Source organism: Schistocerca gregaria, chromosome 5 (assembly GCF_023897955.1).
Source record: "Schistocerca gregaria isolate iqSchGreg1 chromosome 5, iqSchGreg1.2, whole genome shotgun sequence".
In the NCBI taxonomy this organism is placed as follows: domain Eukaryota; kingdom Metazoa; phylum Arthropoda; class Insecta; order Orthoptera; family Acrididae; genus Schistocerca; species Schistocerca gregaria.
Window position 1 is genome coordinate 640903149 of NC_064924.1, and position 15618 is coordinate 640918766.

The window sequence follows — 15618 nt, forward strand, 5'->3', positions numbered from 1 at the left end:
CCGCTACTATTCAGTCGAGGAGATCCTCAGTTGGCATCACGAGGCTGAGTGCACCCCCAAAAATGGCAACAGCGCATGGCGGCCTGGATGGTCAACCATCCAAGTGCCGACCACGCCCCACAGCGCTTAACTTCGGTGATCTCACGGGAACCGGTGTATCCCCTGCGGCAAGGCCGTTGCCCTCCTTTACCAGTACCCACAAGTAAAAGTCACAAGTGGACAAGTCTGGTGACCGAGGAGACCACAAGCCTTTGCTGATTGTCCTCTCTGGGTCGCGCGGGGTGGCCGTGAGGTCTCAGGCGTCTTGTCACGGTTCTCGCGGCTCCCCCCGTCGGACGTTCGAGACCTCCCTCGGCCATGGGTGTGAGTGTTGTCCTTAGCGTAAGTTAGTCTAAGTTAGATTAAGTAGTGCGTAAGCCTAGGAACCGATGACCTCAGCAGTTTGGGCCGATAGACCTCACCACAAATTTCCAATTTCTTTTGTCCTCTCTGGTGTAAACATCTCATGCACACAGGACAATGTTGCAGCTTATGTGTTGCATGTCGCACCGTCCTGATGAAAGTAACGTAACTGAGACTCCTCTCAAGTTTGAATAAAACTCCTCCAGGATCCCCAATGCATGTCACTGCTCACTGTCCTCTCAAAAAATATGGGCCACATAACGCGTGTGACTTGCTTGAGGTTCTAGGCGCTACAGTCTGGAACCGCGTGACCGCTACGGTCGCAGGTTCGAATGCTGCCTCGGGCATGGATGTGTGTGATGTCCTTAGGTTAGTTAGGTTTAAGTAGTTCTAAGTTCTATGGGACTGATGACCTCAGAAGCTAAGTCCCATAGTGCTCAAAGCCATTTGAATTTTTTAACGCGTGTGACGGAAATGGGACACTAAACACCAATCTTCTCGTCGTGGAAGGGTGCCTGGTGGACCGCGTGTGGACTTTCTGTCTACCAGTGCGGGTTGTTCTGGGAATTTATGTACCCAGAAAGGTGGAACCACGCCTCCTGATTCATCATGAGCCTTAGTGGGTCCAAGACACTACTGGCAACATTTATCAACAGCCATGAACAGAAATGTACTCTCTTTTGCAGGTCAGGTTCCTTCAGTTCTTGCACAACACTTATCCGGTACGGTTTTAACTTTACTCCCCTTAAAACGAGTCTGCAGCTTCTCACACTCGCATGAACCTGTTGACTCACTCTTCTTTTCGTTATCTCCTGCAACTGCCTCTTTAAATCAGGTGTACAGACGTGTGATGGGTCTGATACTGGAAGCATTTTGAACCGATCCTGTACGCCGTCATTATTCAGTCAGTTCCTTTATTATGCTTTTTGCTAGCATAGAACATCCTGGAAATTTCTGCTGAAACAAATTCCAAATAACGGTGCACGAACTAACTATTATCTTTTCTCAGCACAATTTGAAACGACACTCGTCCGACCAGGAAACATGTTTCCAGTCATCTACAACCCAATGTCGGTGTTGTCGGGCCCAGGAGAGGTCCAAAGCTGTGTGTCGTGCAGTCATTAAAGGTAAAAAGAGCGGTCCTTCCGCTCCGAAAGCCCACTTCGATGACGTTTCGTTGAAATGTTCGAGTGCTGACACTTGTTGGCGATCCAGCATTGAAATATGGAGCAATTTCCGGAAGAAATGCACTTCTGTCACATTGAACGATTCTCTACAATCGTCGTTGGTCCCGTTCTTGCAGGATCTTTTTCCGGCCGCAGCTATGTCGGAGATCTGATGTTTTACCGGATTGCTGATATTCATAGTACACTCGTGAAATGGTCTTACGGTCTAATCCCCACTTCATCGCTACCTCGGAGATGCTGTGTCCCATAGCTCGTGCGCCGACTATAATACGACGTTGAGACTCACTTAAATCTTGATAACCTGCCACTGTAGCGGCAGTAACCGATCTAACAACTGTGCCAGACACTTGTTGTCTTATATAGGCCTTGCCGAACGCAGCACAGTATTCTGCCTGTTCACGTATCTCTGTATTTGAGTAGTGCCTGCCTATACCAGTTTATTTGGCGCTTCAGTGTATATTCCAATCCAAATTTAGTGCTCCGCTAATGTTCATGTCCAGTTTCAACCAACTTCCTGTTCATGTCCAGTTTCAACCAACTTCCTGTTCCTAATAGTGAGTGGTCATTTTTATCTTTAAGAAGCAAGAACAATTCTGGAATATTACCATAGATGCTCCTGCAATTTTCTAATAACACATAAACATTTTCTTTTTCTGATGTCCATTACCGAAAAATGTCGTCTGAGATTAACGTGGCTGGCCCTACTTTCATCATTGTAGCGAGAGAGGAGTTCCTCTAACCTACAGTAGTCCATGTGTACGCCACGATGGCTTGTCATGAAGGGGGAAAGCGATCGGAGCGTAGAGTATCGTCGACGTACTGGTGTGCTGTGAGGCTGCCGCAGATGACAATCAAAGGGGTCCTGCTAAAGAAAGAAATGGTCCCCGAGACCATCACTCCTCGCTGTCGGGACGTATGGTGGGTGACAGGATGGTATTCCACTGCGGTTCGAGGCGCCTCCAGACACGTATTCTGTCTGGAATCCCATTTACTGGAGTAGAATAGTCTTCAGTGATGAGTCCGCTTCTAAATGAGCCCCGATAACCAGTGAAGACGTACCTAACTGCTGGCACTCTACTTCCGCGTGGCAAGTGGCGTTCTTCAGACATTCGTCTTACGAAAATCCGTCCATCGGTTGCCACAGGGTGCAGCATAATTCATTACTTCAGAGTTGCTTTCCATTAGAACATTCTAAACAGGGTACTAGCAGTGGCTGACTACTGCGGTAAGGATAACTTGTAGAACAAAGCGGGAATTATATCAAAATGTTAGAAGTAATCACAATCAAGCTACAGTAACCCATTACAAACAGTATTGTAAGGTGCTTAACAATGTTATTAGGAAGGCAAAGAGTACGTAGTATGCAAATAGAATAGCTAATTCACAGGATAAAATTAAAGCCATATGGTCAGTTGTGAAGGAAGTGTCTAGTCACAGATCAAGATCGATGATATAAAGCCAATTCGCAGTAAGAATATTTCTGTTACTGATAAATCTGATATAGGTGCAGCATTTAACAATCATTTTCTGAGCATTGCTGGTGAATTAAGTAGAAATTTGGTTTCTACAGGAAATCATATAACTTTCTTGGCAAATGCCTTTCCGAGATTGATGTCTGAAATACTCCTCTGTGATACAAACAAGAGGGACATTGAGTCAACAATTGCATCACTGAAGACTAAGGACTCTCATGGTTTTGATGGAGTGTCTAGTAGAATATTAAAGTACTGTGCTGCACATGTTAGCCCTGTATATAGCCATATTTGTAATTTTTCCTTTAGGAATGGTCAGTTTCCTGAGCGATTAAAGTACTCAGTAGTAAAGCTGCTTTATAAAAAGAGAGAAAGGGATAATGTGGATAATGTTAGACCTATTTCTACGCCATCAGTGTTTGCAAAAGTTACTGAAAAGGCTATGTATGTAAGGATAATTGATCATTTTATACCACACGATTTGCTATCAAATGTACAGTTCGGCTTTAGAAGTCGTTTAACAACTGAAAATGCTATATTCTCTTTTCTCTATGAGGTACTGAATGGGTTAAACAAAAGTTTTCGAACGCTTGGAATATTTTTTGATTTAATTAAGGCATTTGATCACAAAATATTGCTCCAGAAATTGGACCATTGCGGAATATGGGGAGTAGCTCGCAATTGGTTCACCTCTTATTTTAACAACAGGCAGCAAAAGGTCATTATTCACAGTGTTGATACCGGCTGTGATGTGGGGTCTGAGTGGGGTACTGTCAAGTGGGGAGGGGGGGGGGTGCCCCAGGGATCAGTGTTTGCGCCACTCCTGTTCCTTATTTATATAAATGATATGCCCTCTAGTATTATGAGTAACTCTAAAATATTCATCTTTGCTGATGACACTAGCTTGGTAGTAAAGGATGCTGTGTGCAACATTGCCTCTGTTTCAAATAGTGCAGTACATGACCTCAGTTCACGGCTTGTAGAAAATAAACTAACGCTAAATCACAGTAAGACTCAGTTTTTACAGTTTCTGACACACAATTCAACAAAACCTGACGTTTTAATTTCAAAGAATGGGCATATGATCAATGAAACTGAACAGTTCAAGTTTCTAGGTGTTCAGATAGATAGTAAGCTGTCGTGGAAAGCTGACGTTCAGGATTTTGTTCAAACACTTAATACTGCCATTTTTACTATTCGAACGATATCGAAAGTGAGTGATACATCGACGCGTAAATTAGTCTACTTTGCTTATTTTCATTCACTTATGTCGTATGGTATTATATTTAAGGGTAACTCTTCCCATTCTAGAAGGATATTTTTGGCTCAGAAACCGGCGGTTCGGGCAATAAGTGGTGTGAGTTCACGAACCTCTTGTCGACCTCTTTTCACGAGTCTGGGTATTTAGACATTGGCCTCTCAATACGTATATTCCTTATTGTCGTTTCTTGTTACCAATATTAGTTTACTCCCAAGAATAAGCAGCGTTCACTCGGTTAATACTCGGCAGAAACCAAACCTGCATTTGGATCGTACTTCCTTAACTCTCGTGCAGAAAGGTGTGCAGTATACTGCTGCATCCATTTTCAATAAGCTGCCACTCGAATTCAAAAATCTTAGCAGTAATCCATGCGCCTTCAAATCGAAACTGAAGAGTTTCCTTATGGATCACTCCTTCTATTCTGTCGAGGAGTTCCTTGAAAAATTAAGCTGATTTTTATTGTATTTCTGATAGCGTTTACTTAAACTTATGGACTGACTTTTTTAAGGTTCATGAACATTTACTTTTATCTGTTATTACGTTTATTTTGTAATTTCATGTACTGACACGTTCCATGAACTTGGAGATTTGCTCCTCAATTTGGTCCTAGGGAACATGACGAGTAAATAAAATAAATAAATGACTCCGTTGTTCAGTGGCGTCTCTCTTTACAACAACTCGAGCGTCGCTCAGCACTGACTAAACAAATGTGTGGCTTACAAGGAACTACTCGAACATTGTGACTACCCACGTGCAGTCAGTGTACTACCTGGGCTGTAGGTAGCACTTTGAAACTCCCACTGATTTCACGTGTTTTTTACAACCACCTTCCGCAATACTCGACGGCCGCCGTCCGTCAGTATATGAGGTCACCCCGATCTTGTTTTAGCTATGGTTGTTTCTTCGAGTTTCCATAATGACATCACCAGCAGTCAACAGGGTAGCTTTACAGCGGTTGAAATGTCCCTGATGGATTTGTTACTCAGGTGGCACCCAACGATCAGTCCCAATTCGAAGTTACTGGCCTCTGCTGCCCGACCCATTCTACTCTTACTGTTTCTCTGCTGACAACACTCCCCGCTTCCTTTTGCACTGGTAGGTCTATGTCTTGTGACGTCTAGTTGTCAGCTCCGCATTACATAGGTCTGTCCCGAATCCCGTACTCTTGATCAGACACTGTATGGGGTTCATGCTCATTTCACTCGGAATACCTACCGTGTATGCTTAAACTGTGGCAGGTAACTGATGGTGGCAAGATAGCCTTCGGCCAGTGCATTAAGCGATACGTTCGGCCAAACTGCTTAGGGTCTGAGGAATGTCACCATGGAAGACTGGATTATACGTGAATAGAGCCAAAATGAAGAGGACAGTATCCTTGTATTTATGGCACAACGATGTCTAAGACGTCTGGAAGATGGAAAGGAACGTTGAAATTATGCCTTGGGAAATACTGGATGCAGTATTAATTTACGAAAACAGCTTCGGTGTTCTCTAACGAAACTGGATAAAATAGCGTTGAAATTCATTACGGCCTAGCGTAGGTGTATCTTTGTGTACATGCTTGCGTGCATGTACGCGAGAGTGTGCATTTGTGAGTGCTGAACTGCTCAGGGGGCAGTCAGGTGTATCGAAGCAGAGGCGACTGCAGGTTTAAGTTTACGACGTCGGGCGTACCTGCGGTTTACATTTACGACGCGAAACAAATGAAACGGGAATGGCAACTAGGTGGGATGTATGACACCTCCACAACGGCGTTACGACCGCTAATGTTCGCCACTTGCGGAGGAAACGACCGCGGGCCGTTGCCGGGAGACTCCGCATAGTTCGCTGCCTGAACACAGTACAGCTCTTTCCGGAGACGTTTGAGTTTTGTGGGCACCGATGAAAAAAAGATATCGCTTAGTTGCAGCGACGGTACACGCTACCCGCACCTGAGAGGATTTGCAGGAAAATATGTCTCTCTTTCCAGTCTCACCAGATATCTGTAACGTTCCTTATCCTGTGACCTGTAGCATAGACAAAAAATTAATTCTTTATCGTTTCTCTGTTTTCGGGGCAACGACCTTGCCGCAGTGGATACACCGGCTCCCGTGAGATCACCGAAGTTAAGCGCTTTCGGGCGTGGTCGGCACTCGGATAGGTGATCGTCCAGGCCGCCATGCGCTGTTGCCATTTTTCGGGGTGCACTCAGCCTCGTGATGCCAATTGAGGAGCTACTCGACCGAAAAGGAGCGGCTTCGGTCACGAATACCATCATGACCGGAAGAGCGGTGTGCTGGCCCCACGCCCCTCCTATCCGCATCCTCCTCTAAGGAAGACACGGCGGTCAGATGGTCCCGTTAGGCCATTCGTGGCCTGAAGACGGAATGCTTAGTGCTCTCTGCTTTTGGACATTGACAGGACAAAAGCTATTGGAGGAATATTTCAAGAATATGCAGTGAATCATATATCCGACTACAGTTCGAGACCTACTTGTCCTGACATGAAGCGAATGCATGAGGTCTGTCCTGCCACGAACAAGGCACTGTACTTTTTTATTGTACTCTCATAGTACGGCGAGGTTAGCCAGGTGTGGTCAGTCTGCAAATGTCGAGCGAAATAAAACATATCGAAAATCAGTCAGCTCCTACATTGTTACAGTGCTGACTTACAAAGCAGTTGCAAAACTCATAGGATAGCGACAAGCACTTATACAGATGACGGTAGTATCGCAGCACACTAGGTATAAAAGAGCAATGCATTGGCGAGCTGTCATTTGTACTCGGGTGATACCCGAGGAAAGGTCTCCAGCGTGATTATGGCCGCACGACGGGAATTAATAGACTTTGAAAGCGGAATGGTAGTAGAAGCTGTAAGCATGGGATAGACCATTTCGGAAATCGTAGCTAATTCAACATTCCAAGATCCGTAGTGTCAAAAGTGTGGTCGAGCTGAAACTTGGCGACTAGTATGCCTGCCCTGAAGTTCTCACGAAGCCCAAATCTGGATGTTTCACGATCCGACTAGCCGGCCCAATGGACACCCACAATGAAGCTCCTTCTGGACTGTTCCACACGATAACAACCCAGTCAGACACAAGCGCGAGTCATCTCCTTGTCCTTCACAGAGACGACTCAATGTGTGACGCTGTTCACGCCCCTTATATACTCTGCTAGGACTGGTAACAGTGCCAGACACGACCAGCACTGATGCAGTCTGGTGGCCGTTCTTCCTGTCACAGACGAAGTACATCTCTAATAAGGTACATCGAAATAAGTGTCCAAGGAATAGAAAAGCAACTGGGATCTTTCAACAGAAGAAAGTCCACTGGACCTGACGGGATACCAATTCGATTCTACACAGAGTACGCGAAAGAACTTGCCCCCTTCCAACAGCCGTGTACCGCAAGTCTCTAGAGGAACGGAAGGTTCCAAATGATTGGAAAAGAGCACAGGTAGTCCCAGTCTTCAAGAAGGGTCGTCGAGCAGATGCGCAAAACTTTACACCTATATCTCTGACGTCGATCTGTTGTAGAACTTTAGAACATGTTTTTTGCTCGAGTATCATGTCGTTTTTGGAAACCCAGAATCTACTCTGTAGGAATCAACATGGATTCCGGAAACAGCGATCGTGTGAGACCCAACTCGCTTTATTTGTTCATGAGACCCAGAAAATATTAGATACAGGCTCCCAGGTAGATGCTATTTTTCTTGACTTCCGGAAGGCGCTCGATACAGTTCCGCACTGTAGCCTGATAAAGTAAGAGCCTACGGAATATCAGACCAGCTGTGTGGCTGGATTGAAGAGTTTTTAGCAAACAGAACACAGCATGTTGTTATCAATGGAGAGACGTCTACAGACGTTAAAGTAACCTCTGGCGTTCCACAGGGGAGTGTTATGGGACCATTGCTTTTCACAATATATACAAATGACCTAGTAGATAGTGTCGGAAGTTCCATGCGGCTTTTCGCTGATGATGCTGTAGTATACAGAGAAATTGCAGCATTAGAAAATTGTAGCGAAATGCAGCAAGATCTGCAGCGGTTAGGCACTTGGTGCAGGGAGTGGCAACTGATCCTTAACGTAGACAAATGTAATGTATTGCGAATACTTAGAATGAAGGATCCCTTATCGTATGATTACATGATAGCAAAACAAACACTGGTATCAGTTACTTCTGTAAAATATCTGGAAGTATGCGTGCGGAACGATTTGAAGTGGAATGATCATATACAATTAATTGTTGGTAAGGCGGGTACCAAGTTGAGATTCATTGGGAGAGTCCTTAGAAAATGTAGTCCATCAACAAAGGAGGTGGCTTACAAAACACTCGTTCGACCTATACTTGAGTATTGTCCATCAGTGTGGGATCCGTACCAGACCGGGTTGACGGGGGAGATAGAGAAGATCCAAAGAAGAGCGGCGCGTTTCCTCACAGGATTATTTGGTAACCATGATAGCGTTACGGAGATGTTTAACAAACTCAAGTGGCAGACTCTACAAAAGAGGCGGTCTGCATCGCGGTGTAGCTTGCTCGCCAGGTTTCGTGAGGGTGCGTTTCTGGATGCGGTATCGAATATATTGCTTCCCCCTACTTATACCTCCCGACGAGGTCACTAATGTAAAATTAGAGAGGTTAGAGCGCGCACGGAGGCTTTCAGACAGTCGTTCTTCCCTCTAACCATTTTTTTTTTTTTTTTGGTCATCAGTCTACTGACTGGTTTGATGCGGCCCGCCACGAATTCCTCCCCTGTGCTAACCTCTTCATCTCAGAGTAGCACTTGCAACCTACGTCTTCAATTATTTGCTTGACGTATTCCAATCTCTGTCTTCCTCTACAGTTTTTGCCCTCTACAGCTCCCTCTAGTACTATGGAAGTCATTCCCTCATGTCTTAGCAGATGTCCTATCATCCTGTCCCTTCTCCTTGTCAGTGTTTTCCACATATTCCTCCCTCTAGTACCATGGAAGTCATTCCCTCATGTCTTAGCAGATGTCCTATCATCCTGTCCCTTCTCCTTGTCAGTGTTTTCCACATATTCCTTTCCTCTCCTATTCTGCGTAGAACCTCCTCATTGCTTACCTTATCAGTCCACCTAATTTTCAACATTCGTCTGTAGCACCACATCTCAAATGCTTCGATTCTCTTCTGTTCCGGTTTTCCCACAGTCCATGTTTCACTATCATACAATGCTGTACTCCAGACGTACATCCTCAGAAATTTCTTCCTCAAATTAAGGCCGATATTTGATATTAGTAGACTTCTCTTGGCCAGAAATGCCTTTTTTGCCATAGCGAGTCTGCTTTTGATGCCCTCCTTGCTCCGTCCGTCATTGGTTATTTTACTGCCTAGGTAGCAGAATTCCTTAACTTCATTGACTTCGTGACCATCAATCCTGATGTTAAGTTTCTCGCTGTTCTCATTTCTACTACTTCTAATTACCTTCGTCTCTCTCCGATTTACTCTCAAACCATACTGTGTACTCATTAGACTGTTCATTCCGTTCAGCAGATCGTTTAATTCTTCTTCACTTTCACTCAGGATAGCAATGTCATCAGCGAATCGTATCATTGATATCCTTTCACCTTGTATTTTAATTCCACTCCTGAACCTTTCTTTTATTTCCATTATCGCTTCCTCGATGCACAGATTGAAGAGTAGGGGCGAAAGGCTACAGCCTTGTCTTACACCCTTCTTAATACGAGCACTTCGTTCTTGATCGTCCACTCTTATTATTCCCTCTTGGTTGTTGTACATATTGTATATGACCCGTCTCTCCCTATAGCTTACCCCTACTTTTTTTCAGAATCTCGAACAGCTTGCACCATTTTATATTGTCGAACGCTTTTTTCCAGGTCGACAAATCCTATGAACGTGTCTTGATTTTTCTGTAGCCTTGCTTCCATTATTATCCGTAACGTCAGAATTGCCTCTCTCGTGCCTTTAGTTTTCCTGAAGCCAAAGTGATCGTCACCTAGCGCATTCTCCATTTTCTTTTCCATTCTTCTGTATATTATTCTTGTAAACAGCTTCGATGCATGAGCTGTTAAGCTGATTGTGCGATAATTCTCGCACTTGTCAGCTCTTGCCGTCTTCGGAATTGTGTGGATGATGCTTTTCCGAAAGTCAGATGGTATGTCGCCAGACTCATACATTCTACACACCAACGTGAATAGTCGTTTTGTTGCCACTTCCCCTAATGATTTTAGAAATTCTGATGGAATGTTATCTATCCCTTCTGCCTTATTTGACCGTAAGTCCTCCAAAGCACTTTTAAATTCCGATTCTAATACTGGATCCCCTATCTCTTCTAAATCGACTCCTGTTTCTTCTTCTATCACATCAGACAAATCTTCACCCTCATAGAGGCTTTCAATGTATTCTTTCCACCTACCTGCTCTCTCCTCTGCATTTAACAGTGGAATTCCCGTTGCACTCTTAATGTTACCGCCGTTGCTTTTAATGTCACCAAAGGTTGTTTTGACTTTCCTGTATGCTGAGTCTGTCCTTCCGACAATCATATCTTTTTCGATGTCTTCACATTTTTCCTGCAGCCATTTCGTCTTAGCTTCCCTGCACTTCCTATTTATTTCATTCCTCAGCGACTTTTATTTCTGTATTCCTGCTTTTCCCGGAACATGTTTGTACTTCCTCCTTTCATCAATCAACTGAAGTATTTCTTCTGTTATCCATGGTTTCTTCGCAGCTACCTTCTTTGTACCTATGTTTTCCTTCCCAACTTCTGTGATGACCCTTCTTAAAGATGTCCATTCCTCTTCAACTGTGCTGCCTACTGCGCTATTCCTTATTGCTGTATCTATAGCGTTAGAGAACTTCAAAGGTATCTCGTCATTCCTTAGAACTTCCGTATCCCACTTCTTTGCGTACTGATTCTTCCTGACTAATATCTTGAACTTCAGCCTACTGTTCATCACTACTATATTGTGATCTAAGTCTATATCTGCTCCTGGGTACGCCTTACAATCCAGTATCTGATTTCGGAATCTCTGTCTGACCATGATGTAATCTAATTGAAATCTTCCCGTATCTTCCGGCCTTTTCCAAGTATACCTCCTCCTCTTGTGATTCTTGAACAGGGTATTCGCTATTACTAGCTGAAACTTGTTACAGAACTCAATTAGTCTTTCTCCTCTTTCATTCCTTGCCCCAAGCCCATATTCTCCTGTAACCTTTTCTTCTACTCCTTCCCCCACAACTGCATTCCAGTCGCCCATGACTATTAGATTTTCGTCCCCCTTTACATACTGCATTACCCTTTCAATATCCTCATACACTTTCTCTATCTGTTCATCTTCAGCTTGCGACGTCGGCATGTATACCTGAACTATCGTTGTCGGTGTTGGTCTGCTGTCGATTCTGATTAGAACAACCCGGTCACTGAACTGTTCACAGTAACAGACCCTCTGCCCTACCTTCCTATTCATAACGAATCCTACACCTGTTATACCATTTTCTGCTGCTGTTGATATTACCCGATACTCATCTGACCAGAAATCCTTGTCTTCCTTCCACTTCACTTCACTGACCCCTACTATATCTAGATTGAGCCTTTGCATTTCCCTTTTCAGATTTTCTAGTTTCCCTACCACGTTCAAGCTTCTGACATTCCACGCCCCGACTGGTAGAACATTATCCTTTCGTTGCTTATTCAATCTTTTTCTCATGGTAACCTCCCCTCCCGGAGATCCGAATGGGGGACTATTCCGGAATCTTTTGCCAATGGAGAGATCATCATGACACTTCTTCAACTGCAGGCCACATGTCCTGTGGATACACGTTACGTGTCTTTAATGCAGTGGTTTCCATTGCCTTCTGCATCCTCATGTCGTTGATCATTGCTGATTCTTCCGCCTTTAGGGGCAATTTCTCACCACTAGGACAAGAGAGTGCCCTGAACCTCTATCCGCTCCTACGCCCTCTTTGACAAGGCCGTTGGCAGAATGAGGCTGACTTCTTATGCTGGAAGTCTTCGGCCGCCAATGCTGATTATTTTATCAAAATTTAGGCAGTGGCGGGGATCGAACCCGGGACCGAATACGTTTTGATTATGAATCAAAGACGCTATCCCTAGACCACGGGTAACAAACCCTTGAACTATACGCGACTGGAACAGGAAAGGGAGGTAATGACAGTGGCACGTAAAGTGCCCTCCGCCACACACCGTTGGGTGGCTTGCGGAGTATAAATGTAGATGTAGACCTGCCGGCAGTCTGTACGTGAATAAGCTTACACTGATATTTTCCCATGTCTTCCTCGTTTATTTTTTGGCAACAGAATGTGTATTCCCTCGTTGGTCGAATTTTCTTATATGACAAAACACCATTAGATTTGAATCACTAATAAGTACGAGGATAATAATGAGTGAACGACAGTTAAGCCTGTTCGAACCCATAACAGATACATCATGTCTGCACACGTTTGTTGTGGAGTATTCGTTTTGCCTGTGACGTCGTAGGTCCATGCGCGCGCTTATTACGAATTTGTTTTCTCTATTTAGTTATAAATTGGCTGTCGGGACGCGATTAGCTCTGACATCCACTTGTCAGCAGGAGTCAATAGGAGCATCACTAAGACGGTTAAATACTCGTCGGAACACAATTCAAAATCGGTATTAAATTGGAAATTACAAAATAATGAACTGTGTCGTCTCACATGACTCGTAAAGATGCACGGGATTGTAGGAAAGTCGCTGGAAAGCTCACGTCTAAAGGAATCCAAAAGGCCTAAAAACTCCAGTGCTGAGCAAAGCGAGAGCTACGACAGCGTCGAAAAGGAAATGAGTTCGATGCATTGCGATGGGAACATGTGTTACTTTAGCTACCACAGACCTTTGCTAGATTCAGTAAACTTGTGATATTTCTACTATGTAACCATTACGAAGGGTGTTTAAAAAAATGAACTGATTTTGGACGGTAATAATTACGAAACATGGGAAGTGCAGGCAAGAAAATGTGTATTTTTGAATGGACGTGGCATAGAATTTCAGAAAATCGCCGTTAGATGTCAGTAAATGTGTCTTCCAAGTTTGCAGTTAGTCAGAAGTAAGATGCCGTCCGCTCCACAGAAGGCGTTTTATGTGCTGCAGTTTGCAAAGACGGAGTCAGTGCATTCGGTTCAGCCTGCTTTTGGCACTGATCTGCCTACACAAAAACATTCGTCATCAGTATCGCCAATTTTAAGAGACAGGATGCATGTGCAAATGTAGGAGTCCAGATTCATCTCACACCGCTGATGACATGGTGGATGGAATTCGGCGAATTTTTGAGCCATGGGGATAGAAAAAGAAGGCAGGTGTCACTACAGACTTACACTCAACGATGTTGTGAAGCCAGAGTGCGCAGGGCTTGCCGCCATTTTAAGTAGCCCAAAACGTTAGTAGACTACTGTTTCCGAGCGCTTCTTGTTCGTTATTTCTGTCGTGTGCGTGCAACAAATGTTTTAAATACTAAAAATTACAATATTAAATAATGTCAGGAGGGCAATTTCGAACTTTTTTCTGTTCTTGAATGCGTACTTGGTCTAGTAATATGACACAACCATAGTGACGTCAGGAGGAAGTGTCACCGCGGCGAACTATGGGGTTGTGAATGCGATGAACCTAAAGTTTTGGGCTAGTTAAGATGGCGGACATCGGCTTCAAATTTGTGACGTAGTGCCACTTCCCTTCTTTTTTTACCTCCACGAAAGTCTACCTTACAATGCCTCATACGACTCTCTGGCCAATGTTAAGGCGTAGTTTGGTCTATAAACCACACAGACCGCAATTAATGCAATTTCTTCTGGTTGGTGATAAAAGGAAACGGGTTGACTTCCGCAGTACTCTGCTAGAAGACATGGGAGACTACATTTTTATCGTGGTTAATTTTCCGTGATTAAGCGGTAAAGTAAACTGACGTGACATGCGCATATGGGGACTCAGAAGCCCTGATACCATTACTGAACACGAAAGATACTCACATACAGCGAACGATTTGTGTGCCATTTCTCGTGAAAAAGTGCACAGTCCCTTCTTTTTTGAGAAATGAGCTATATGCATATGCTGCAGATCTGGATTTTTCCACGACTTCAGGAGCACTCCGATGACTTCATTTCCCAACAAGATGGAGCTCCACCAACTGGCAGAAAAATGTAGCTCAGTTTCTCAACGTCGCTGCCTCAACGATGAACACGGCAAGCGTGATACCGAGACAGTGCGCTGCATTCTGGGCTTCCAACATCGCCTGACACGACCCTATACTAATTTTTCTTGTGGGGATATGTGAAAGAAAGTGTGTGCATCTCCCCTTTTTCTCGTGATAAAGAAGAAGTGAAGAACAGAATAATAGCCGCCATAACTTCTGTAAAAGCATATATATTGTATAAAGTTTATGACGATATTAACTATCGTCTAGATGTCGTTCATGCTACTGCTTGAGGACACATAGAACATTTGTAATAGTACAGCTAAAATTTCAAGATTTTGTGAGTATGTAAGACGTCGTGGTCTCCTGACCTTCATTGGTTACATATTCCACCCTCACAATCATATTCCACAAATCAGGACGCTTCATTCGAACCCAAACTCAACAACATAAGGTCAATGTTTTATGAATTCATGTAAACGATAGGCAAATAACAAGTGCGCACTGGGGTTGAGATACTCGAGGTTGGCGTACACACACACATTCAAGACACAACGGTCACAGAAGCTTTTAGTTCGGGAGAGGTGGACCGCATGCCCAGAGGCCGGTCCCTTCAGAGGACGATTCAGCCTATCTACGTCGGACGGCGACCGCCTGTGAAGTGGACAGCGTTTGCCTGAGTGAAAGGCGAGAACGCCCCTGTGTTCTGCTTAAAAGCAAATTCTGCTACATTCTGTGGGAACGCCCAGCCTACGCATTCTTTACAAACATATCACACAGTTTCAGAGGTTTTCACAGGGAGACAGCAAACGCCAAACGCCTATGCTACAGATTTCTGGATTAAATGAAAAGTCATTCTCCCATTTTAGAAGAGCAATGCTGATTGGCAGACGATATTCCTGACGCCTTGAGCTGAAGGAGTAATGGAAGGTATCCGAAAGATATACCCCTTCATGTGTGGCATGGAGAGAGGCCATTCGGTTGTCGCTCTTGGAGCGAGAACACGTAACGAAAGCAAGTGCGCTCGTATGTGTACTCAAAGAGCGAGGAACAAGTCTCTCCTCAGTACTTCACTGGGAGAGCACCATTGTCGAGAGCGAATCGGAGTGCGACTCTATATTGATTCCTTGCCATTAAGCGTTGTTCACTGTGTTGGCTGCCACACTTATTGTGTG

General features: G+C 44.3%; 1 protein-coding gene and 1 pseudogene across 1 annotated transcript in view; one reads left to right on the forward strand and one right to left on the reverse strand.

The window, feature by feature from the left end:
- LOC126273092 (repulsive guidance molecule B-like) overlaps positions 1-15618 on the forward strand; it is a 1683331-nt gene that overhangs the window by 930122 nt on the left and 737591 nt on the right. The gene's annotated exons all lie outside the window — the stretch shown is intronic.
- Positions 64-181, reverse strand: LOC126274567 (5S ribosomal RNA; annotated as a pseudogene).